Source organism: Helicoverpa armigera, chromosome 22, assembly GCF_030705265.1.
Source record: "Helicoverpa armigera isolate CAAS_96S chromosome 22, ASM3070526v1, whole genome shotgun sequence".
Lineage (NCBI taxonomy): Eukaryota > Metazoa > Arthropoda > Insecta > Lepidoptera > Noctuidae > Helicoverpa > Helicoverpa armigera.
In genome coordinates, this window is record NC_087141.1 from 2,096,278 (window position 1) to 2,120,579 (window position 24,302).

A 24,302-nucleotide genomic window follows, 5' to 3' on the forward strand; every position below is an offset into this window, starting at 1 on the left:
TGATGACGCACGTGTCTCCGATTTATCAATAAAGTGACGGTGTGATTACCGTTTATCTTAACGATTTTAAAGGGCCTTTCCACAGGGGATAAGGCTTTGTTTTGCTTGTGGTGACACTTAAGATAGACTGAGTCACCAACGTTATACGTAACAGGCTTAGCATGAGAATCGTAAAGGCGTTTAGACCTTTCTTTAGATAACTGAATATTTTGTAGTGCTTTTTGCCTACTGTAGTATAATCTATGATTTAGTAATCTGACGTAATCCGTGTAAGTGTTATTCTCTAGAGTATCAATAGATTTAGGAATATGCGGCTTGAAACCAAATAGCAATTCGAATGGTGAATAATTGGTAGTCGAATGAACATTGGAATTGTAAGAGAACATAGCTGTATTGAGATATAAGTCCCAGGTATGGGCATTTTCGTTCACAAATGGCCTTAAATATTCTTTAAGGGTGGCGTGACTCCTCTCTAGAGCGCCACAAGTTTGAGGATGATAAGGCGAAGCTAGAATGTGTTTTATTCCGAATAATTTTGTTAGCTGTTTGATGACCTCGGAAGTAAAATTAGTGCCTTGGTCAGTGATGATCATTTTAGGAATTCCGAGATGAGATATAAAATGAACTAATTTTTTAGCGGTTTCATCCGCTGAGCAAGTTAACAAGGGATAGGCTTGCGAGTATTTTGTAAGATCATCTTGAATGGTAAGAATGAATTTGTATTTAAATTCGTAGGTCTCTGGAAGAGGACCAACAATGTCAAGGAATATTTTTTCGAGTGGTTTTGTTGCGGTCGAAGTAATGATCATAGGCGCGCGATTAATTTGACGTAAGGGTTTATTAATCTGACAGGATTTGCAGTTTTTAACGTAATCTTCGATGTCCTGCCGCATATTTTTCCACCAGTACATGGACTTTATCCTTTCGAACATACGTGATACGCCAGGATGACCAGCCGTCGGTAAATCGTGATTGTCACGGAGTATCTTTTTGACTTCCTCAGGTGTAGGAAATAGAATAGAGTTCCTATAAATATTAACTTTGATGCCAGTGTCATGGAATACGTAGCCTATCATGTTGTAGATTTTTGTATAAGAAAGTTTAGTGAATGGGTCAGAGAAATCTGAAATGGCAACTTCCTTCTCCTCTAAATACCAATATTTAACCATATCTCTATATTCGACTAATAGTCTGTAAATATCCTTATACGACATTTCATCATAGTGCTGAACGCGCACAAATAAATGTGTGAACAAATGCTTATCATTGGAAGTGCTGTATAAGGTATAAAGTTCACGTTCAATGTCACGAACGTTAGGTTGACTTGTAGATAAGTCTATAATGTCCTTGCAATAAGGGACAGAATCATCTAAATCGATTGAAGTAGGATATGCAATTAATTTGCATTTGGCTTTCAACAATGATTCGTTGTATTCTTGTATAGTCGTATCAAAGCCAAAGTTAGGCTGTTTAGATAGTTTTAAGTATTTTTCATAAGTATCTGACGAGCATGGCGAAGGATTATCAAATGGCGACCTTGGAGAGTTAGAATCTGGAGGATTCGGAACATTTGAGTTCGGTGACTCATCCTCGATAGCGCACACCGGGCGATTTGAATTGTCAGTATCTTGTAATGGGAAACGCGACAGAGCGTCTGCGTTGCAATTTAATTTGCCCTGTTTGTGAACTATTTCATAATCATACTCTTCTAATTTTAGGCGCCAGCGTATTAATCTAGAACCAGGGTCTTTAACATTGAATAGCCAAACTAAGGGCTTGTGATCAGTGACGATTTTGAACCTATAGCCGAATAGATAGGGACGAAACGTTTTAACACCGAAAAGGATGGCTAAGAGTTCTTTCTCGGTTGTCGAGTAGTTGCCCTCAGCTTTGTTTAATGTTCGCGATGCGTATGCGATAGGCTTATCCTTGCCTATTTCACCTTGAGATAATATGGCGCCTACAGCGTAGTTAGAAGCATCGGTAGTCAGCAGAAACGGTCGCGAGAAATCTGGATATTGTAATAGGGGCGCCGTTGTTAATTTTTGTTTTAGTATATTAAAAGCATTTTCTTGCTCTGATGACCATATAAAAGAAACATCCTTTTTTAAAAGCGAAGTTAAAGGTTTAGTTATTTTGGAAAAGTTCTCGATGAATCGCCTATAATAGCCGACTAGGCCTAGGAAAGATTTTATATCTTTCGGGTTTTTAGGAGTTGGAAATTGAGTGACGGCCTTGATTTTATCTGGATTAGGACACACACCTTTATCAGTAATTATATGACCTAAATAGGCTACTTCGCGTCGTAAGAATTCGCATTTTGCGGGCTGTAATTTGAGATTGTATTCACGAAACCTATCAAAGATTAGTTTGAGCTTATCAATATGGGATTGGAGATTTTGGCTGTAGATGATACAATCGTCTAGGTAGACATAACAGTGAAGGCCTTGAAGGCCAGATAGCACTGTGTTCATCAGTTTTTGGAACGTAGCCGGTGCATTTTTTAATCCGAAGGGCATTCGTGTGAATTCGTAATGCCCGGATACTTCGTTGCCCACAACGGTGAAGCCGGTTTTAGATGCGTCCTTGGAATTTAGTTTAATTTGGTGGAAGCCGCTGACGAGGTCTAACGTGCTAAAATATTTCGAGTGGCCCAACTGATCCAAGATATCTGTGATCAAAGGGATAGGATAAACTTCGGTGACTGTCACGTCATTTAGTTTCCTATAGTCAATGACCAGCCTCCATTTCTGTTTACCCGTGGCGTCTACTTTCTTGGGCACTACCCAGATTGGGGCGCTCCAAGGTGACTTGGAAGGACGAATGATATTTTGGTCTATCATATTTTTTATTTGGGACTCGACTTCACCTTTGTGACACTCGGGGAAACGATATGACTTTACATGAACCGGAGCAGCGTTACCGGTGTTTATAGAATGCTCAATGGCAGTGGTATGTGTCAAAGGCTCGCCCTCGAGGTAAAAAATATCAGTATATTCTGAACAACACTCTAAGAGCATCTTTGTCTCTTCAGGATTGAGGTGTTCAGTTCGAATGAGATCTAGGACTTGTTGCGATCTATCATTAGAGATATTGAAAAGATTATTTATGTTTTGATAATCGACATTACTAAGAGACGCGGACGAAACGATTTCGGGCTCGTATGGAAGTAAATGTACATAATAGTCTTTAAATACGATTTCCGACTCGGTAGTATTGAGCACCGAAATATTGATACAGTGATTAGGCTTAACTGTAACTATACAGTTTGCTAAGTAGACTCCCTCTGAGTATATATGATCGAGGACTAGAGCATCTTTCATGTGCTCTAGTTCATCTAAGGAATTCGAAATAGGACATTCAACTATTATCTCCGAGCGAGGTGGAATGACGTAGACTGGACGATTGAAGTTTAGAGGTATGAGATGGCCTCGAATTAGTAAAGAATTTTGGGAGTATTTGACATCGCAATCGAGTTTCCTCAAGAAATCGTTGCCTAGAATACCATCGTAGTTAAGTCTAACTCTATCACTAACAGCGTTAAGTGTATAGCTAAAATAAAGTTTAGAATTAGTAGGAAAAGTATACTCAAAATCGATTTTGAATGATCCCAATGTTTCGTAGTGAGAGTCGTCTTCACTCAGACCCTTGAGTTTGATTTTATCGTTTGATAAGTGTGGGGTTATGGTAAAGTTTTGTAACTTCACAATGCTAACACTAGCTCCAGTGTCAATTAAGAAGCAGAGAGGCTTATTCGCGTAATTTGTATTTAGAAATATGTAAGGCAATGCTACATTGTAAGTTTTAATTTCATGAATCGGAATGCTCTCAGGCTCTTCCGATTGACTCAACGAAGCAGAGATTCCTTTCGGAATGTGTTGAGATGAATCTAGTTTGTGTTGGCCTTCGTTTCGGGGCTGGTTACCCTGTTGCATGACCACACGAGTTTGTAACGACCGACTTTCGGTTTGGGGCTGGCTACCCTGCTGCATAGTCGGATATAAAGGGAAGTAGAAAGGTCTCCGTTTCGGGGCTGGCTACCCTGTTGTATGACCTGAGGAAATTGTAATGACCGACCTTCATTTTGGGGCTGGTTACCCTGTCGCATGATCGGATGTAAATGAGAAGTAGAAAGGTCTCCGTTTTGGGGCTGGCTACCCTGTTGTATGACCCGTGGAAATTGTAATGACCGACCTTCATTTTGGGGCTGGCTACCCTGTCGCATGATCGGGTTTAAATTCGATTTTGTAGATTTAGTAAAAGAATTTGTAGAGTTAGTAATTAATGATTTTGTATTACGAAATTGCAAAGTGCCTTTCTCACGGTCGGGCGTTGTGCGGCACGGAAACGACACCCGACTTTTTAGTTTAAATCAGCATTTTCCGCTCCGTCCCACGGTTCGACAGAATCGGGTAACGTTGCGACATTATGTTGAGTTGCAGAATTATTGGAATCGGATTGTTTATTTAAGTTGTTATGTTTTCGTTTGTAACATTGTGAAATATCATGCCCCGGGTATTTGCAATATCTGCATATTATGACGCCCGGTGGCTTACTAACTTGGTGAGGTCCATTTCTTGAGAATTGAGATTGAGGCTGTGAAAAACGTTTTTTATTTAGGCATTCACTCTCTAAGTGGCCTGATTTTTTACAAAATTTGCAATGTTTAGAAATTTTTACAGAGACGTTAAAGGTAAAATTGCGTATCTTTTCTTCTTCAAGTGCAATGTTTATAGCCTCATTAAGGTTCTTAGGGTTACGACACCTCACCATGTTGCTAAGCCCCGGATTTAAGCCGAAGTTGAATGTGTAAAGGGCAAGATCCTCTGTCATAGCAATCCTTCCTGGTAGATCTTTCTTAGTAGTCATAGAGTTATGTATCTCTGTTTGCATGTCTGTTAGACAAGTTTCTAAACGTAACGCGAATTGCGATACTGATTCGTTGGGCTGCTGTTTACACGACTGCAGCTCAAAGAATATGTGGCTATAATGCTTCCTTTCTCCAAAGTTCTGACGCAGGAATGATTGCAATGATTCAAAATCATCAAAGATTTTATTTGAACAAGCTATTTGGGCCTTGTCTCGTAATTTAGACAAAATGTATTTTAAGATTAACTTCTTTTGGCTCTCTGAGGCAAGATTTAGCGCATTTTGGCAATTTGTTAAGAATGCCGGTAAAGTTTCACGATCTCCTCGGTATATATCAATAAAGTCGCATAAAATCTTAAGAGGGTATTGTTCACTGAGAGACACTTCGGGCTTGGACATTTTGAAAAATAGCTTAATCTAGGATTATATAGAAATCACAAATAGAGGTTGTAAGATATTGAACTTTAAAAGAATAAGATTTGGTAAGTTTGTTTAAGAGATTTGAAATAAAATAAATGTTTAGAAATTGTAGGATTTGGTATTATCTGAAATAGAAGTAGGATTAGCAATAACAAGCGATAAGATATTCTACTCACAGCAGCACGGCGAGTAGGAGTGTGGAGTACATCGCAGACTTCGTAGAGATGACCAGGTAAGTTGAACACACCAAACACCAAGCACCAGCGACGGCAGCAAGACCAGATAGTAGCGGAGCTTTTGTGGTAAGTAGCTCTAAGCCAGGACGCGCCGCAGCACGTCAGCGAGAGCAGAGAAGGCGTCGGTGACGTGGTAAGTCAGCAATGACGAGCTGACAAGACTCAACTTCCAGGATGGATAAATTCAAGACGCCAGAGTTCAACGTGAAGGAGTCTCTATACGGTTAGCGCTAGAGTTTCAGAGACAGCGCTGTCGATATAATAATCACTTCACACAAAAGGGGTTGTAGACGCAGGGTCTGACGCACAGAGTTTGTAGATACAGAGTTTGTAGACACAGAGTTTGTAAACACAGAGCTTGTAGACACAGACACAGAGTTTATAGTAGACACATAGTCCAGACTATCACTCGCGTAACGCGTAATGGAATACCAGCACGATCGATACTGGTATCCCACTTCTGACACCACTGTTACGGGGTGGGTCTGGATAGGCTTTTTAAAAAAAGAAAACTTTAAATAGAACTAGGAAAAACTTTAATTAAGAAAAAGGTCTACAAAAGAAAAGCCTATGTCCGCGACGACGTTCAATACCACACTGACTAAACCCGGTATAATTCCTAAGTTATTCCAATACGCTGAGTCAGTGGAAAACATGGGAAACAAGTGCTGCAGCGTCAGCTGTTTATTACTGTATTCTTATTAGTGTTATTTAATATATAACAGTACCTACCTTAATTATGTATAATGCTTTGCAAAGATTTTCTGACTGTTATTGAGATATACGGAGTGGACTTAATGTTGTTTTACATATAGAATCTTTTTTATTTTACATACAAAACGTTTTAAAGTACAGAACGCGTGATAAAACGTGTTCTATATTTAGCGATTGAAAGTCTTTTTCGCTGTTGAGATGTTAGTTAAGACATGCTTAAGCAACGTTTATAAGTAAGAATTTTCTTAAACAGCCCTTAAGTATTACTTATATTTAATTCCCGTTTATAAGTAAGGCTGATAGTTTTTCTTATATCATTAACCAATCAGTAAGTTTTTCCAAAAATACTTTTTAGTATATATAAAAAGTATATAATAATATGTAAAGGTATGCTTGGTTTAACTTTGAGAGTTATTTTGGTTCCAAGAAAACTTTACAAAGAAATAAATAGCCGTAACAGCTAGAGGCGTTCCAAACAATGACTAGGAGTAAAGAAACTTCAGGAGATATATTTTAATCCAAACTTTTCGGCAGCGGTAACAGTTTTGAGTGTGTTCCGCTTAAGAAACAAAATGCGATTTGGCACGCCTGGAAAGTGTTTTAAATCTTTTTAACTCAGAATTTACCTTGTTCGTAGTTTACAGTGATAGTTGATTGTTTAACGTAGCCAATTTAGCCATTGTCCTGTTTTTATAAATGAGAAAATAGCTCTGAATATTTGCCAATCATGCTAAAACTGCTGAATCCATTAGGATGACATTTTAGCACTCAGATTATGGAGTAACGTGTGAAGGCAGACCTAATTCATAAGTCTAATGTCTAATGTTTTGTAACTACATATAGATTCATTTTATATCATAGACTTAAATCCATAGTTCATCTCAAAAAATAAAAATAGAAGAATTCAAAATCAGGATCCCTCCATCAAACATCTAAGGACAGTTTATCCAATTTCGCTACCAAGTACCAGGGCGTCATATGTCCTTGACACTGCGATCGAGTCTCTGGAGACATTATCAATATTTTTTCGTCGGGAAAACCGGCGAGTGCTGTCCTTACCATGATGGATGTCTTGGGGTCGGCCTTACGTAACGTTCCATGTTACGCTGTGAACACAAACACATGTATTACGCTGGATTGAGAATGTCGAAATTGCATAAAGCCTAGTTTGTTCTTGACAGTCACTTTTGCGATTTGAAGTTAAGCTCCGTTTAATAAATGTGATCAGATAAAAATTTGCGTTATCAAAGTTTAAGGGATAGGAAAATTTACCATTTAATATTTTACGTGTATTTCCTTAGTTTTAAGCATAAATACTTGCTCGAGATTTTTTTTTAGTACAAGAATATACGACTCATTTTTAGATTGTCGTGTCAGCACGCGTTAGTTAGACAATTTATCCCTACGCATTACATGACTTCAGACATAATCACTCTTTTGAATAGCAGTAAAATAAATTACAACACCGAGATAATTTTGAATTAGTTTCTTTTTATAGCTTTCTGTGTAACAGCTAAAAGTTTTATTGTTACGTCACTCATAAATGTAATTTGTGGAGAATAATGTGCAGACATTTCTCATTCACGTCGGACGGGAAAATGTTTTACTAGGGTGTCAGAAGTTATTGGGAGTCGGCGTTGAAAATATCACTGGCCTGAACAGCCTCTGAGTGTTTTAAGAGGAAGATCAGTTAACATAAAAAATGCTTTGCAATATATAATAATCACGCGATTTTATATAGGCACTTTGTGACATATTTGGCGCGTGTCCCTTGTAAAAAATATATTCTATACAAATGGGTTAATCTGTGAATTAAATTATAAATCAGAGTGAACAAGCGTGTTAACAACATTCTATGTGACTAACACCAGTTGCAAAGTAAAGAGACCATTACAAACGTTAATATTCACATAAAACTAATCACTCTATAACACTCTGGTACAGCTTTAACGCAGGCTTTTACGAGCACATATCTTATCTACCTAGTAGCAAGCAAATAACTAATGTTGCCACTAATTTATAGCAAGTAATACAACAAGTCGTAATGTATGGCAACACTGAATGATAGCGTCGTCACAAAAACTCGTGAATTCCTCTAGAAACAGTAGGAACATTGCCAAGAGAACAAAGATTAAGCCCCCTCATTAGGCACCAGGGACAATCAAGTTGGCACTGGGATCTTATAAAACAGAGGAGGTGCAGAAAAACCACTTCACAAAGTTATCTTTCATCCATACTTCTTGCGGAACGGACATGAAAGAGTAATGTATGAAAATCAATTCGCATTTTTTATGGGTAAGAGCCGAATTTTGAAATGACACTCCATTTTGAGTGGTGCTTTATATTTTTTTCAATATCACACCTTTATCTTTATTGAGATTTTGAGGAACCTTCCTTGATTCGGGTCAATATCGAGTTTGAATTTGTATTGAAGCGACAGTTATTTTGATACATACCTACATACATAAGTTAAGATTATAACATTATATAAAGTGCTAGTATATAAAACATTATAGAGCTAGTATATAAATATTATAATGGATATTCTGCTTAATATATTTAACGTTACTTTGCATGCCTCGCTAATAGGATTAGGAATGTAATTTAATAGTGTTTGAAAAAAATACCGGCTGAAGATTGCGGATGTAGTCAGGATAAGTCTAAGGGATTTTACAGCTTGCAATTTATGTCGTCCTGGTATAATTGAAATAAGTAACATAGGATATAAGAAAAACTTACGTGTTTTATTGGAAATCCTGCCTGATTTCTGGGCTAATAAAATATTTCAAGAAAATTGAGTGCATGTTAGATTTAATGAAAATCTAGGCGCTACTCTATCAAAAAGAATATTTATTACTAGCTGTTGCCCGCGACTTCGTACGCGGATCCTGTCCCTTATGCCAGCGACTACGAGGTCAGCAAAATCAAAGATCTGAATAGTCTGATATTAAATTTTAAGGGACCGAAGAGAAACGTTCTATATACTTAATTTTTGTACTTTAACAGCAAAAGCACAGCAGACTAAACAAAACGCTGAGAACTGAACCGCAATAGACGTGACCATAGGGATAAAAGTAGTGATTCTAATTAGTCCGCATTTGTGTGTGGCAAAAATATTACACAAGTATTATTACGTAAAAAAACATTAAATAGATGACAAAGTCGTGGTGACTTAGTGGAAGTCGTGGTGGTTTAGTGGGTAGAGAACCAATCTCTCAAGTATGAGCGTGCGTCTTTGATTCCAGGTCTGGCAAGTGCCTACCAATGCAACTTTTCTAAGTTCATATGTACTTTCTACGTATATTTTGGATACCAATGACCGTCATTTGGAGGGGATGTTAAACTGTAGGTTCCGGCTGTCATTGAACATTCTTGGCTGTCGTTATGGGTAGTCAGAAGCCAGTACGTCTTACCAAGGGGTGTTGGGTTGAACGGGTAACCGGGTCGTGGAGGTCAGATAGGCAGTCGCTCCTTGTAAAACACTGGTACTCAGTTGCATCGTGACTGGAAGTCGACCCTAACATAATTGGGACAAAGGCTCTTGAGATAATAACGACAATAATAATGAGATATAGGTACCGCAGGACATCTGAGGCTGGGAGACGGGGAGTAGCGACCCCACGGGGCTATATATACTGAGTTCTCCAGGGAGAGTATACTGTCCCCCAACTCCGGCCGGTCGGAGTGAATCATGACGGGGGTAGGTCTCACGCCTCTGGCTTGGCTTGGCCGTCCAGAGTGGAGTCGCTAGAGCAGGATTAGTAGCCCTACTCGGAGGGTAGGTGCCTCATGGTAAGCACAGGGAGCGCGTAATCTGCGTTTAAAGTCCACCGAGGTATCCTCACCCTTCAGCCGCTCATGTCCCTGTTGCCCTCTTGTTGCTATTCAGTGACTGGTTCCCGGGGGCCCAGTAAGTGAGGTGGCGAGTCTCCACCTGCCATTTTTAGATGTACCTAATAGGTACATTGTCATCCACTAACATCCCATCACAATAGCCCAAGTAGTTTTCCTCCATAGTTAGCAATATTTTAGCACAAAACCGGGGATTGTCTTTTTTTAACGACGTCTACCGGGGATTGTCCTTGGGTTCATTTCTATAGTGTATAAAGGGATAATCGTCGGTTTTGTGTCACCATTTCATTAAAGTTGTCTCAAAAGGGCTTCAGCGAGTTGGCTTCGGCCCCACGTTTGCCTCCCAAAAATTCGGAACTCTATAGTCCCGAGGTCTGGAAGAGACATACAATATAATAATGAGATATAACGCAACAAAGTCGGAGAGTGGGGGCTCGTGACGCCACGTCTAGGTATGTAAAATTTGTACTAAGCAGTGAATTCAAGCGTTGTTGTATCTTCGTTATTATTTGTTTGTGAGAGAGAGATACGTGAGAAAGAAAAATACGTGTCTTAAAGACGGACTAATTACTTTTTTGATTCACCATACCTATTTCATAACATTCATTTCTATACATTTCAAGTGTAGTATTGCTCCTGAAGTTCCACATCAGGTGTTCCAGATTTTCGATGTTTATAGATACGTCAATAGAGAGTGCATCAGATTGAACCACTTTTGCTAAAACGTCATATCTTCATATGCTGTAGTCTAGCTGGGCTCCTGGAGTTCCACATCAGGTGTAGGTGTGGTTCAATTTTTATAAGTCAACAGAGAGTGCTTATCAGATTGAACTACTTTTGCTAAAACGTCATACCTCTATATGCTATAGTCTAGCTGGGCCCCTGGAGTTCCACATCAGGTGTTTTAGATCTTCAATTTGTGTAAGTCAATAGAAAGTGCTTATCAAATTGAACAACTTTTGCTAAAACGTCATACCTGTATATGGTATAGAGAAGCTGGGCTCTTGGGGTTCCACATCAGGTGTTCCAGATCTTAAAATTTATTATCTCAGCTGAAAATGCTCATCACATGAAACAATTTTTGCCATGGCACCATTTTTGTATATCTTATAGTTTTGTTGGTCTGTTGGAGTTCTGCATCAGGTCTTCAAGTTTCGAAGATAAATTATAGCCTATATATTGACCAGGCTTAATACTGATACAACAAAGAAAAAATCATTGAAATCCGTTCAGTAGTTCGGAAGATTAGCGTGTACAAATCTAAGAAGATGTATACAAACTTTCATCCCCTTAGGGATGGAATTTATCAAAATCCTTTCTCAAGGGTTGCCTACGCCATAGTAGCTTTATGCATGCAAAGTCTCAGTCCGATCGGTTTAAAATTGACAAAGTTTCATACAAACTTTCATCCCCTATTTTATCCCTTTGGGGGTAGAATTGATCAAAATCCTTTCTTAGCGGATGCATACGTCGTAACATCTACCTGCATGCCAAATTTCAGCCCGATCCGTCCAGTGGTTTCAGCTGTGCGTTGATAGATCACTATGTCAGTCAGTCACCTTTGAGTTTTATATATTTAGATAGCTTTTTTCGAAGAAAGTATGTTTAAAGCACATAATATGAGTGGGGAAAGGCTGTCAATACGATATTAAAATTTCAATTTCCTCATTTTTAAACAGAGGTATTTTTGATTAAATTATAAACTTAATGTATTCCTATTTATACACATTTAACCGACGTATCATTGGCGTACAACCGAAACGGCAGAACCAATTTAGACAAATTGAAACCATTAGACGGTAATGGTATCCCATCCATTGAAGTTCCAAATCCATTGATTTTTTTATAAAAAATATTTCAAATAGATGTGGCTTCATTTCAATTAAAGTAAGCTCTTTTAATATGTAATTTAATTTAAGTAAATTGCAACTTGCAAAGAAGATTGATTGGTTAATTTGTGTTGCTGTATAAATCCCTATTGCCTGAGCGAAACATCAAATACACCAACTTAGTTGTATTTTTTAACGAAAAACTGGTAAAGATTTATTTGAAACATATTTTTTCTTTAGATTGAAGACCGAAGTCGTAGAAATTGCTATAGCAAAGCCACCGTATTTAATTTGAAAACCTAGTAAGGTACTTTTTAACCATATCTTCTCAAAATGCATGTCATTGTGTTATGGGTGAAATATGGGTGAAATTTTAAATATGAGGAAGCCTCATATTTAAAATTACTAGACACTTTGTTGTTTAGTATGTTTATTAGAAGGTGACACATTATATTAATTTGAGGAGTTACGTTTACATAAACTTATTTTGTGGAACTCTAGCAGATGATAGTTACTGTTACTGTTACAGCCCTGTTATCGTCCCACTGCTGGGCACAGGCCTCCTCTCACACGGAGAGGGATTGAGCATTAATCACCACGCTTGCTCAAAGCGGGTTGGTGATTTCAGACTATATAGTCCAGGTTTCCTCAAGATGTTTTCCTTCACCTTTTTATCCGCTATTGGTGTCTAAGTTATACTTAGAAAGTACATACAAACTTAGAAAAGTTGCATTGGTACTTGCCTGACCTGGAATCGAACCCACACCTTCATACTCGAGAGGTTGGTTCTTTATCCACTAGGCCACCACGACTTAGATGATAGTTAACTCATGTTAAATTGTTTAGTTGAATAAACAAAATACAAGCATCCGAATTGAGAACCTTCTTTTTTGGAAAGTCGGTTAAAAAACAGCTACAAAACAAATGAAAAAGGGGGAAAAAAATTAGTAGGACAGGATATAGCAATGAGTGTTACATAACAGTTCCCAGTAAGTAGTATCATATCAATAGCTAAGACAAAGGCACTCAAGTTTCCACCACATTGAAGCATTAGATTATCGTTTAGAAGCTCAATGCTCTTATACATAGTCTTAGTAAAGTTTAACTATTTCCCTCAAGAAAACATTTTACTGATAGGGTTAATGTCCCTCTTGTACATACAATGAAATTCATATTCTAGAAAACTATTTAAAAATTATTTATAGTTTTTGTGTTTTTAAAGACTTTTAGGTTCCCAATTTACCAGGGCACCATAAAACGATAACAAGCTAAACCTACTTAAAATATAACATTCAATTATATCCACGATTTTATCCCTAACATTCCAAATTCAAATTGTATTCCTAATTCGAATCTCATGTTAATCCGCGATCCTTTGAGAACTTTTTTGCTCGCTACCCAGTACCCACATATGTCTTTGGCGGGTATTATTCAAAGATTTAACGTAAGTGCACACTGCAAACTTTTAGTCGGCCGATAATATGTTTGGGCTCATAAATCAGTACGAAGATGAATTGCAGTACCTACCAAATTAGAAAGATCAGGTATTTAGCCGGTAAAAATTCGACTGAAAACTGGTACTCAGCTGCAGCCGGTTAGACTGGAAGCCAATCCCAACAGGTCGGAAAAAGGCTAGACAGATGATGACATAGGTTGACTAGCATCTGTTAAAATTCCGCAAAGTGAGTCAATGTAAACGTAACAAATTGGTTTCAAACTCAAAGTCAAATACGTTTATTAGTAGGCTAATTAGATTAGCTCTTTTTATCGCCAAAAACAGGCGTTTTAGAGATACTGTCTTGCCCTTTCATTTTTTGTTATGAATAAGCTCGGGAGATGCATCTGGTCAACTGTAGGCCAACTTTTTAGTCTTCAATCTGCGGGTACTATAGTACCTTGCAGACGACATGGAGACAAATGTGTGTGATCCTAGGATAAACAATGGCGGGATAACGTGTACGTGTTACTGTTACTGGTACCACTGTTACTGTTACTTATAACGGTTACTTGCTTTGTTTCTTTGTGAGTGAGTTATAGTGAGGTGACATGTTTTTATGTATGTTTGAGACAGGGTTATGGAGATAATGATGTGGTCGCGTTTGTTTTTGTGTTATTGAAATGGAATTATACTAACGTTTATTTCAATAGTTCCATTAATCAACCACCAACTGCCTAGCCTTTTCCCAACTATGTTGGGGTCGGCTTATTCTAACCGGGTGCAGCTGAGTATCTGACCTACAAAACCCGTTTAGCCGGATGAACAAAGATGTTCAATGAGAATCACGTCTTCGTGTTTATTAGAATTATATTGTGCTTTCACAATACACGTAAACGTATGAAGTTATACTTATGTACTTGCAGTTAATAAATAAAAAAATGTTGCGATACTTTTAGTACATAACTTTTGTTATGATAAATCGTTTTATAGAGTTTTTTGCGCAAAAGTAATTGTTATTTCAGAATTGTAAAAGTTTTTGAACATAAAATATTTCTGGTTTTTATTAAGTTTTTCAAGGTGAGGCACGGGGCACTTTTTATTTGACCTTTGAACAATAACTGGAATACAAAAATTTCACCAGCAGTTTCATCCGCGCCTCATGGGAACTACTCCGCTAACCCAGATAGAAAATAGCCTACCTCACTAAATAGCCTATCTTATATTTAAAAATAATCTAATACTTAAACTAAGACTTTTCAAATCACTCTAATAGCTCCTGAGATTATCGCATTCAAGAAAACATACGAGCTCTTCAGTTGTGTATTATTAGTACAGATGATCCACTAGCATCAATTCAATTGACAGGTGTCAATATAATCGATAATAGATTGAATACGCTATGATATCGATAGTGTCCCATCACTAGTTAGTTGCTCGGAAGCTTGTGTAATTCAACGTCCGCTCTCAAGGGAGGGGATAGGACGTAACTGATTGTCGACCAATGGAAACTACCGACAGTTAGTTTTATTTCTGATCGATTTTATTGTTTTAGAATTGTAGTGGTCTAGATTTTATTTTTTAAGGTCAGTATATAAATCTTGTTTCTGATCTCTTTTGATCAAACTGCATAGAAATAGGAAATGGACTTCAGTTATTTTTTGTGTACACTGTTTTGTTTACTAACAAAGTACTAACACCTTATCATTAGGCTTTATTTTTGTGTATACCTACTAACAACCCTACTAACGTTTTTTGTGTAAAAAGCTATGGACTAAATGTCTGAAATAAAGATAATTTAATTTAATATAGGCGTTGTGAATACTGTCTAAGCCATAATAATAAGGGAGGCTCGCATATTTTTCGGGATTTATTCTATAGTAGAACGCTAGAGTTTTATCAGCACTTTTCTAACATCAAAATTAAAGACAGCCCTCAAAACACCCACCCTTCACCACTTCCAATCTGTTTTTGCCCGGAAGAAGCATTGAAATGTGTCACAGAGAAGGCATGAGCGTTAATCTTGCTGCAAAGCAAAGGCTTGTTAAAGGCTCTGTACTTGAGGTAGAAAAACTAAAACTAAGTTCTAAATAATGATAATGTCCTAAATACAGTAATGCATACAATGTTTTAAACCGTTGTTCAACTACGTGCCGTTACTGAAATGCTGACAGAGTCTCCGAGCTGCAGAAAATTACCTCGGCGACACTGTTGACATACTGTTTGAGAAAATGCACTACTTTGTACACATGAAGAATGTTAGACAATTTGGAAGACAGACTGAATTTTGTAAGTTAATAGTCCCCTCAGACTGTAAGTTAAACTGTCGGACGGCAGTTTAGTCTTAGTAGTTTATTTATAAAGGTCTCCTAGAATCTCATTAAACTGTTTATCCGGCCAATACCTGATCGTATATCTTCTATAGTAATCTTTACTTATATATGTATTTATCTACACTAATGTAATAAAGAAGAAACAAAAGGCTTTGACACTACTGGGTTGATTTGAAAAATATAAAATTATTTCGCTGTTGGGTAGCCAGACTATTCACGAGTAACGTAGGCTATATTTTATCCGGGTACAATTAGTAGTTACCACGGAAAGCGGATGAAACCACGGGAAAACAATACCTGATATAATGTGCAAACTCCCGTCACTTATAACTTAGTTCTTTTCATTTCAACGGTAATTTTATTTTGCGATTTATAATTTATTTTAGAAACGTGGTGTAAAAATTACTACCTACTTATTTTTCTACACACATAATCAAAACTAGATTCTTTCGACCACTGTCCAACCATTTACAAAGATCAACTTATGACAACTGAACCATAGGAACAGAGCATTACATCTTTATCAGTTTATAAGGGTTCCGTATACGTGACAACCCGTGGGAGCAACCATCGAGGAACCCATGTCCTGTGGGAGTGACGGAGTGCCAATACGAAAATTACATTTAAACTTCTAATGTGGGTAATATAATGTCAATATTGATGGCATAATGGCATGATAAGTGTAGGTTGTGTCATTATGCTAAATATATATGATACGCCTACATGGCATCAATAACTTTGATAGCGCATTTACAAAAGGTTACCGTTCAAATGAGATTAGTTTTCAATAAATATTATATAGGTTAAGTAATAGTACTGACTTTTATGTTAAAATTCATTTCAGGATACATATTTCTACCAACCTTGCATACAGCCTACAGGTCATGTTAATTAACTTTTCACGAATTAAAGGCAAATATAAAGGGCATATTTTTTTCAACTTCTTAGATTATACTTATATTGATGGATAGATATCTTTTAAAAAGCCGAAAAATAAAAACCAAAATGAAGTAACAATCTTTATTAACCCTTTCGAAAGTTATTTTCCGCCGTCGAATTGAAAAATTATTTCCTCACTGACGTAGAAACGTTCAAGGCGTAATTTTCTGAGGTCGAGAGCTCGACTGACCGTAACGAGCCTAATTACCAACAATTAACTTCGTGAACTCCATCATTTTACATTCACTTGACTTTTTCTTTAGAATTTCGGAACGGTAATGATGTAACATGATATTTTACAATTTAGAATTTGGTTAAAATTTATAATGTTTTTCAATTACCTACTGTTTCCCAAGGCTACATCAGGGTCCTGAGAGAATTTCTCAACACGCAGATAAAAATAAATCAGTCTCAGGTACTTAATACATATCTCAGGTTCTAAATCGCTTCAATAACTTTGTCATTCACTCGTAAGAGACAAACGAGAGTTACTGTCACTTTTATGATACTAGTAGTAATGGTTCCATCACCGAGCGTTTTTCCCAATCATGTTGGGTCGGCTATGCAATGGTTATGCATGCGAAAAATGTTCGTGTCAAGAATATTTGACAATGACCCACAGTGCCTATTATAAAAGATGGATGGTAAGTAGGTTCCTGTAACAGTATATGCCTTCCCGAATAGGTGACATTGTGTAGCACTCATAACTCTTGACCTGATTTGTGTCTGGGAACGCCTTAAGTAATGAAATGTCTGGTTTGAACATTGCCCAAGTTGCTACGAACATAGTTTGGCAAATAAGTAACTAGTTTTTTTGTGAAAACTTTTCGTCATTTATTTTCTTTTTGCAAGATTTGATAAATGAGATTAATCTAATCCATGTTTAACTTGTTAACTGTGTAACTTATCAGAAGTATAAAAAAATTGGAACACTGCTCTATAATTCACTTTTTTAATGAATCTTGATAAGAATATTTTTTTTTTAAGTTATTCTGGAGTTTTCCATTAATTTGCCTTTTTCTTTGAACAAATACCTCTTAATTCACATCTCCGTGCGAAAGTACCAGGAATTCATACGCGAGAAGAGCTCTCAAGACGGTGCTCAGGGAACAACTGAAGGATGCAATTATAGAGCTCGCAGAAAACAAAGAGATGCTACAGCGTGTGTAGCTACTTGTCTTGTATAGCGCCGGCCAGAAAATAGTACCAGGCAAGCACAATTTATGAGAGCTAATACTTAAAAGGTGTTGGAGACTTTGTAATGTACACTCTCTTCAATTGTGAAACTGCAATTTAAACGTTTCCTAGGAGATAAAAAGAGGAGAAGCATTATTTAAAAATGACTGATCGTCTTTTGATTAACTCGATTTTAAGAACACTGTTGTTTCAAAGAAGTTTAATCGCGCTGCTAGTAATTTACCAGGGTATTATGAGAAAGGTAGAGGTTAAAAGGGGTGAGCGCGTTTTGTTTTAACACCTCTTCCTCAAGATTTTGTTTAAGCGTTGTTGGTACTTTATAAGTAATTGTTGACACTGAACTTTTATATAACAATATTTTACAGTTTGATATGAGATTTACATAACGAGTATTTCTATTACATCACACCTAAAGAAGGTGAAACTTTGTAGAATTTGGTATGTAGGTAAATAAAGTACAAAACATACGCGGCGTAAACTTTTTTCATCGAGATCAAATATAAAGCGAGTTTGTGAGATGTTTTATCGATACACGTTCTACGACATACGATGTTTACGTTTTTACGATACGCACTTAATCGTATGTGGGGAGTTTGATTGCAGTCACTCACAACTTTTTCCCCCAAATGTGGGAAGTTGGGAACACAGTGCGAACATTTATCAACGCTCCGCGCTCCCCCGATCTTTTTTGAAGAAAACAGGACTGTAGGGGTAATTTGTATAGTAAATTGGGATCTATTGTAACTTCTACTTAGAAAAGAATGCGAGTTTGTTTCTTTGTCACGATAGATTGTTTTTATTAAGAAACTGCTGAAACAATTTTGACATTATTTTGGTCAATTGAGACTCTCGAGGACAATGCATATAGGCAAGACCGTTTGCTATGCAGGGGACAACTAGATGTTATTCTTATAAAGCCTAGTTTTATCCATGTAAGTCAAGTCAAGTAAGGTGAACCAGATAGAGAGAAAAAGACATCTTGCGGCGACCACAAATTCAATTGGGATAAAGGCAGTAAGGTGATGATGAGTGGTGAAACGTGGGTGAAACCGCAGAAAAAACGAATTATTCAATAAACCAATTTCAGAACAATAACTTTTGACAATAGCAGTGGCTGGTTTGAACTAGTTATAGCAAAAACTTAGTTCTAAACGTTTGGGTAGCAAAACAAACGATTTGTTAATGTGGACAGACTAATTTGATTCTATTGTGTCTAGTTTCAGTTGAACGGTAATAAAAAGTGAGATTATTAAATATTCAACTATTGTATATTGTATCAAAAAATGTTTTAGATATTTTTTTTTTATAATTCTTAGGAATTATTATTGTTTTGGGCATTGATATTAAAGGCTGGACATAATTATTATAAAATAATGATCTATGTTCTACACCTTTGAGACCCCATCATATAACCGTAGTCACGTCATGATGGGGCCCAACATTTCAAACTTTGCTGGTACATTTTTTAATGTATTATGTATAACTTGAGGATCTTCCAGTGACATATTATACAACTTATACGTTTACAAAAACGTCATTATATTGCTGTAGTACACAACATTGTCACTCAACAGCCGTATAAAATTAGTATAACAACACGGATCCCATAAACCAACCTCAGTAGCCCATTCATCATCATTTATATTTGGCAAACAACCCAGAAGGCACAGTTTATTATGTAGATATTTTTTCAAAATTAAAATCTCCGTGCTGTTATGTGACCCTGGTAAACCTTTGTGACCGCGGAGGGACGATACCATATGAGTAATGGCGTATAGGTTGAAAGCGGCGGATGGATATTTTTTATTCCTGATGTTTGCATTTTTAATTAAAATTGGCACCGTTTTATGAATCTCTGGTGCAATGTTTGGTAAACGACAATATTGTTGTTTTAAAATCCATTTCTTTTGTGCGATTTGACAGCATCTGAATTGTATTTGATAGTAGCGTGATTTTTTCTTGCTTTTTAATTCCTAAACCACACAAATAAGTACTTTTTGGATTTTTTATCTTTTAGTAGTAAGTGCCGCTACCTCTTATAACTTATACTATCCTGATATGACGGACCCTTTATGGTTTAGGACCCTTGATGTCGTGCCCTCGCATCAACAGATTAAATTATTAATTGGAATTTGACATAATTACACACATGACCTAGTTTTTATATTTAAAGAATTAGGTGAAGACGTCTTCCGTATATTCATTTTAATTAAGTTTATCCTATTTTACGTTACTATGGTAGGTATTATTTGATTAAGTAGGTACATAGATTTAATTTTATATCTTTCTATAGGAAAATAACAGCTAAGAAAAATACAAGTTAAGATTAAAGGAATTTCAAGCAATATTCACTATTGAGATACAGATATAAAGCTACCTAATCAAAACTATCACGCGACACTGAATTCTAAGCTCGCTAGAAGTAACTACAGCAATAATCCGACTAGTGGCCATCAAGCGAGATATCTGCAACTCGTGTTGGATTCAATTACAACTTTACGACTTACTTTATAAGACTTAAGTTCGCTTTTATGTGTTCCTAGTGAATATTCCTAAGTTTTCTCTGGAGAAATTATTCTTTTTACTGTCGAATATTATTTGACTTTATAGTATAACACTGGTAAAATTTTGTTTTGCACTTTTATAAAAATCTGTGTGTTTTCTTATTCTCCAGATTCTCGGATCTTCTCCATAATTCCCTGAAGTTCTCCGCTAGTATGATGCGAATGTTGTGATGTATCGTGTTTCAGAACTAACATAGCAAAACTTTGTTGCATTCAGTTCATTGTTTGTGATGTTTTATAGTTCCGAGATCTTTATCAATTAAGTATCCGTAGAAAAATAACAGTTTACGAAGAAAAAATTGTTTTTGTGGTATAAATGATTATGTTGTTATTGTTTTTTCTTGGGTAACGTTAAAAAGTCATTAAAAATGCCATTTCATGTTATTATTTATTCTTTTCTATCCTTTAAAAACAAAACACTTACATTATGCTGCTTACCAGGAGAGCAGAAATTGAAAGAGGATAATTTATTATTAACTGGGATTTGACGGAGAATTGCTCAACATATTCCAATGCATGAGTTTGTTCATCATGTATAGTTTACCATATCAATTTCCTAATACCTTAAACAACTATAGTCAAATTAAATTACCGAGTCAACACTTCAAATTATTACCTATCGCGTATATTAATTATGTTAGGTTACTTCCGAAACGCGTCGTGTTTACAATGGATTTGTTTGTCGAACAAATTATTATGAACCGTGTATTATATTGTTTAATACCCTTAGTCAAATGTTTACGTTGAAAGACGAGGGTGTTTGATTTGTCATTTGATCAGTAGTTACAATTCAAAATGGGCTAAACGGGTTATCCTCATAATATCCACCTATAGGTAAATTTATATGTAATTAGCCCAGAGTCTGGAAGCTGGTGGTGAAAACCCCGTGCATCGGAGAGCACGTAAATGTCGGTCCTGCGCCTGATCTCTCTCCGGTCATGTCGGATTGCCGTCCCATCTTGCTATGAGAGTGAAAGAATAGTGAGTGCACCTGTGTTTGCGCAAATGCTTGTGCACTATAATATGTTCTGCGCAGCTGGCTGATCTCCTTAGAAGCTTAGAGAGAACAGCTAAGGTGACCGATAATATAATTTATCTAATCGGTGTGTTTTCTTTTTTTTATTGTAATATCAATTGGTACATACCTACTTTAGGTTATGAATAGAGATCCAAATTAATTCCCAGCGTAATGAAAACAAAGTTTCATAGCAATTCGCAAAGTTCGTCGTGAAGAGTTTGACAATCTGAACTTTAATGTTTTCCGTTCAGCCAACATTTTGTAAATTACTCCGATAACAACTTCTTACAAGTGCTTGGCAAAAGATTAAGTCAAAATTGTTTTGAATAGCAGTTTTTAAATAATAAATGAAGAGTTATTTTGTGTACTTATTGGTTTACTTTAACGCTTTAATCTCCGGAATAATTTACTGGTTCGATAACAAGAAATCTTTGAGTGTAAAGGGGTCTACACACAGCCCGGCGGCTTAGTGCCGGCGGGTTAACCCTGCTTCAGAATGTCCAAGCCGAACGACTGCCGCGGCATGTGGTGTTCTAGTACTTGTCAAATGCTCTATGAAAGCCGGCGGGCAACTGACTGAGTGAGAGGAGAGGGATGCCGTCAGCATCGGCATGCTGCCCCGCTTGCCCGCGCGGGCGCGAGCCGGCGGCATGATTGTACAAAATACGGCCGGCGGGTTGGGCCGCCGGGCTGTGCCGCTGGCGTCAGCGGCTTTGGTGTGTAGACACCTTTAGATAGGCGTTTTAATTCTTTTTTTTCGGGTGCATGATTAATTCCTATGAAAACCGAGTGAATCCACTGGAGTAAGCTGATATTATTTATTTACTGTTTTTGAGTTTTTTTTGTGTAGGGTATTATCATTTTTCTCTGAAAGTTTCCAATACAAATAAAAATCTCCGCAAAAAAGCGAATAAGTAGTGATGCATTTCTTGTTAAAACAAAATCTAATAACTCGTGTAAACCTTGGAATCCTCCAGAGAAAACACTGATATGACCTCTAAAGTCCTTTCAACTTACTTTATTAAACCAGTTGTACTGCACGGTCAACGGCCTCACTGCCAATGCATTAAGAACTTTGTTACAATAGCGATAGAGTCCACAATAGTGTGGATTTTGAAAAAGTATAACATCCAATATTTTCTAAGTCAGTGAACAGATGAATGTAGTGAGCATTATCGGTGTATGATCCAATGAAAGGTATTTTATTTTGTTCGAAGTTTTTTATAAAGTACCAAATGATAGAAGGTGGCCACTGTAGTTTTCTACTATCCCTACTAATATTATAAATGCGAAAGTAACTCTGTCAGTCTGTTGTCACGCTTTCACGTCTAAACCATTGAACTGATTTTTATAAAATTTGGTACAGAGATAGAGTTGACCTTGAGAAAAAACATAGGATAGTTTTTATCCCGGACTTTTGAAGAGTTCTCTTGGAAATGCGATATAACCGAACTCGACGCGGGCGAAGCCGCGAGCTTAAGCTAGTAACAAATAAGAGCAGTTTATATAGCTAGCTGTTCCCACCTGCGTCTTGATTGGACTACTTCTCACACTCGGATTAGTATCCTGCTGACCTTTCTCAGGCTATCAGACTATCTGTGTACCAAAGATTGAATCTTTTCAATGGTTTTGGCGAGAACAGAGTCCTAATCTTCCCTCCCGTAGCCATGGTTATTATAACAATTGAAATTGAAGTTGTACATACATCATACATATTAGGATTCTGGTTATTCAATACTAATTATTCTCCTTCGTACCAAGCAAGACATCTTGTATAATAAGTAATAAGCTCTTGTTAATGCCAAATTACTTTTCCTCGTGCTTACGCAAATACGCCAAAATATTATTTCCTACTTTATTGTCTATTTCGGTGTCTGTAACGTTTTCAGCACAAATCTCAGAAGTGAAATCAAAATTGCAAGAGTTCTTCTTGGTATGGTATAATTTTCATCTGTGAAAAGTTACGAGTAAGCTAACATCACGTCATAAAAAAACTTATTGCCGGATTTTGGGCTCAAAAGCTTCCGAGTACAAGTCGACAATATATTCATGTTATTCAGGTCAAAATGTGTATATAAATACATGTAGCAATACATCCACATATAGTAATAAATCATATCGTATAGCCGCAAGGACCATTACTCTGGCCACAAATTTGCTGTTTCCTTTAAATTGCTTCCATAACTTATGGGAGATGATAGGCAGAAAAAATGTGTTTTATTCTTTTTGTGGGATACAGTATAAGTATCTTCGTCATCTTGATGACTTGGAATATGATAATTTTGATGTCACTTGCCAAAAATCGGCTCCTTAATGACCGTGATGCGAAAATTTTGGACCTCATTAGCATGTTTCAGAAGCTTATTTTTGGAAATTAAACATTCCTTTTCTTCTTAGAATTGAAATTTATCGGGTCGAAAATCTTAATTCTGTAACGACTCATCATCATATCAGGTAGTTAAACCTGAAATAGGTTACATAAACAATCCATACAGTCTCGTGGCCAAAAGAACTATATAAATAAAAGGGTAAAAACAGATTTGTATCCCGAAACCAAAAAGGAAAAGCTCAAAAAACAATTCCATTGACCAAAATCCAGATCAGCCTGATTTATTAAAAAAAGCGGTCCAAAGTCCCTCATTATACCAAAACAAAACATCGGCTTATCATAATTATCCGTTTCTCCCTACCACTTGACTTTTAATATTCACTCACTTACCAAAATGGCCGCTATAAATTATTTCGAACCGCGCGCTCTTTTAAACGCTCTATTGTCATTTTTTATCTGTGACTTCTTTTTTCGTATTTATGAACGTTTTCGTCGTTAAGTTGGTAGTTAAAATGGTAATGGCGGAAAATGGCTGATAGTTATGTGTACCTATAAGAACATATTTCT

General features: G+C 36.8%; 1 protein-coding gene across 14 annotated transcripts in view; it reads left to right on the forward strand.

Annotated features, from left to right (window-relative positions):
• Cngl (Cyclic nucleotide-gated ion channel-like) overlaps positions 1–24,302 on the forward strand; it is a 299,859-nt gene that overhangs the window by 42,123 nt on the left and 233,434 nt on the right. The window lies entirely within an intron of this gene.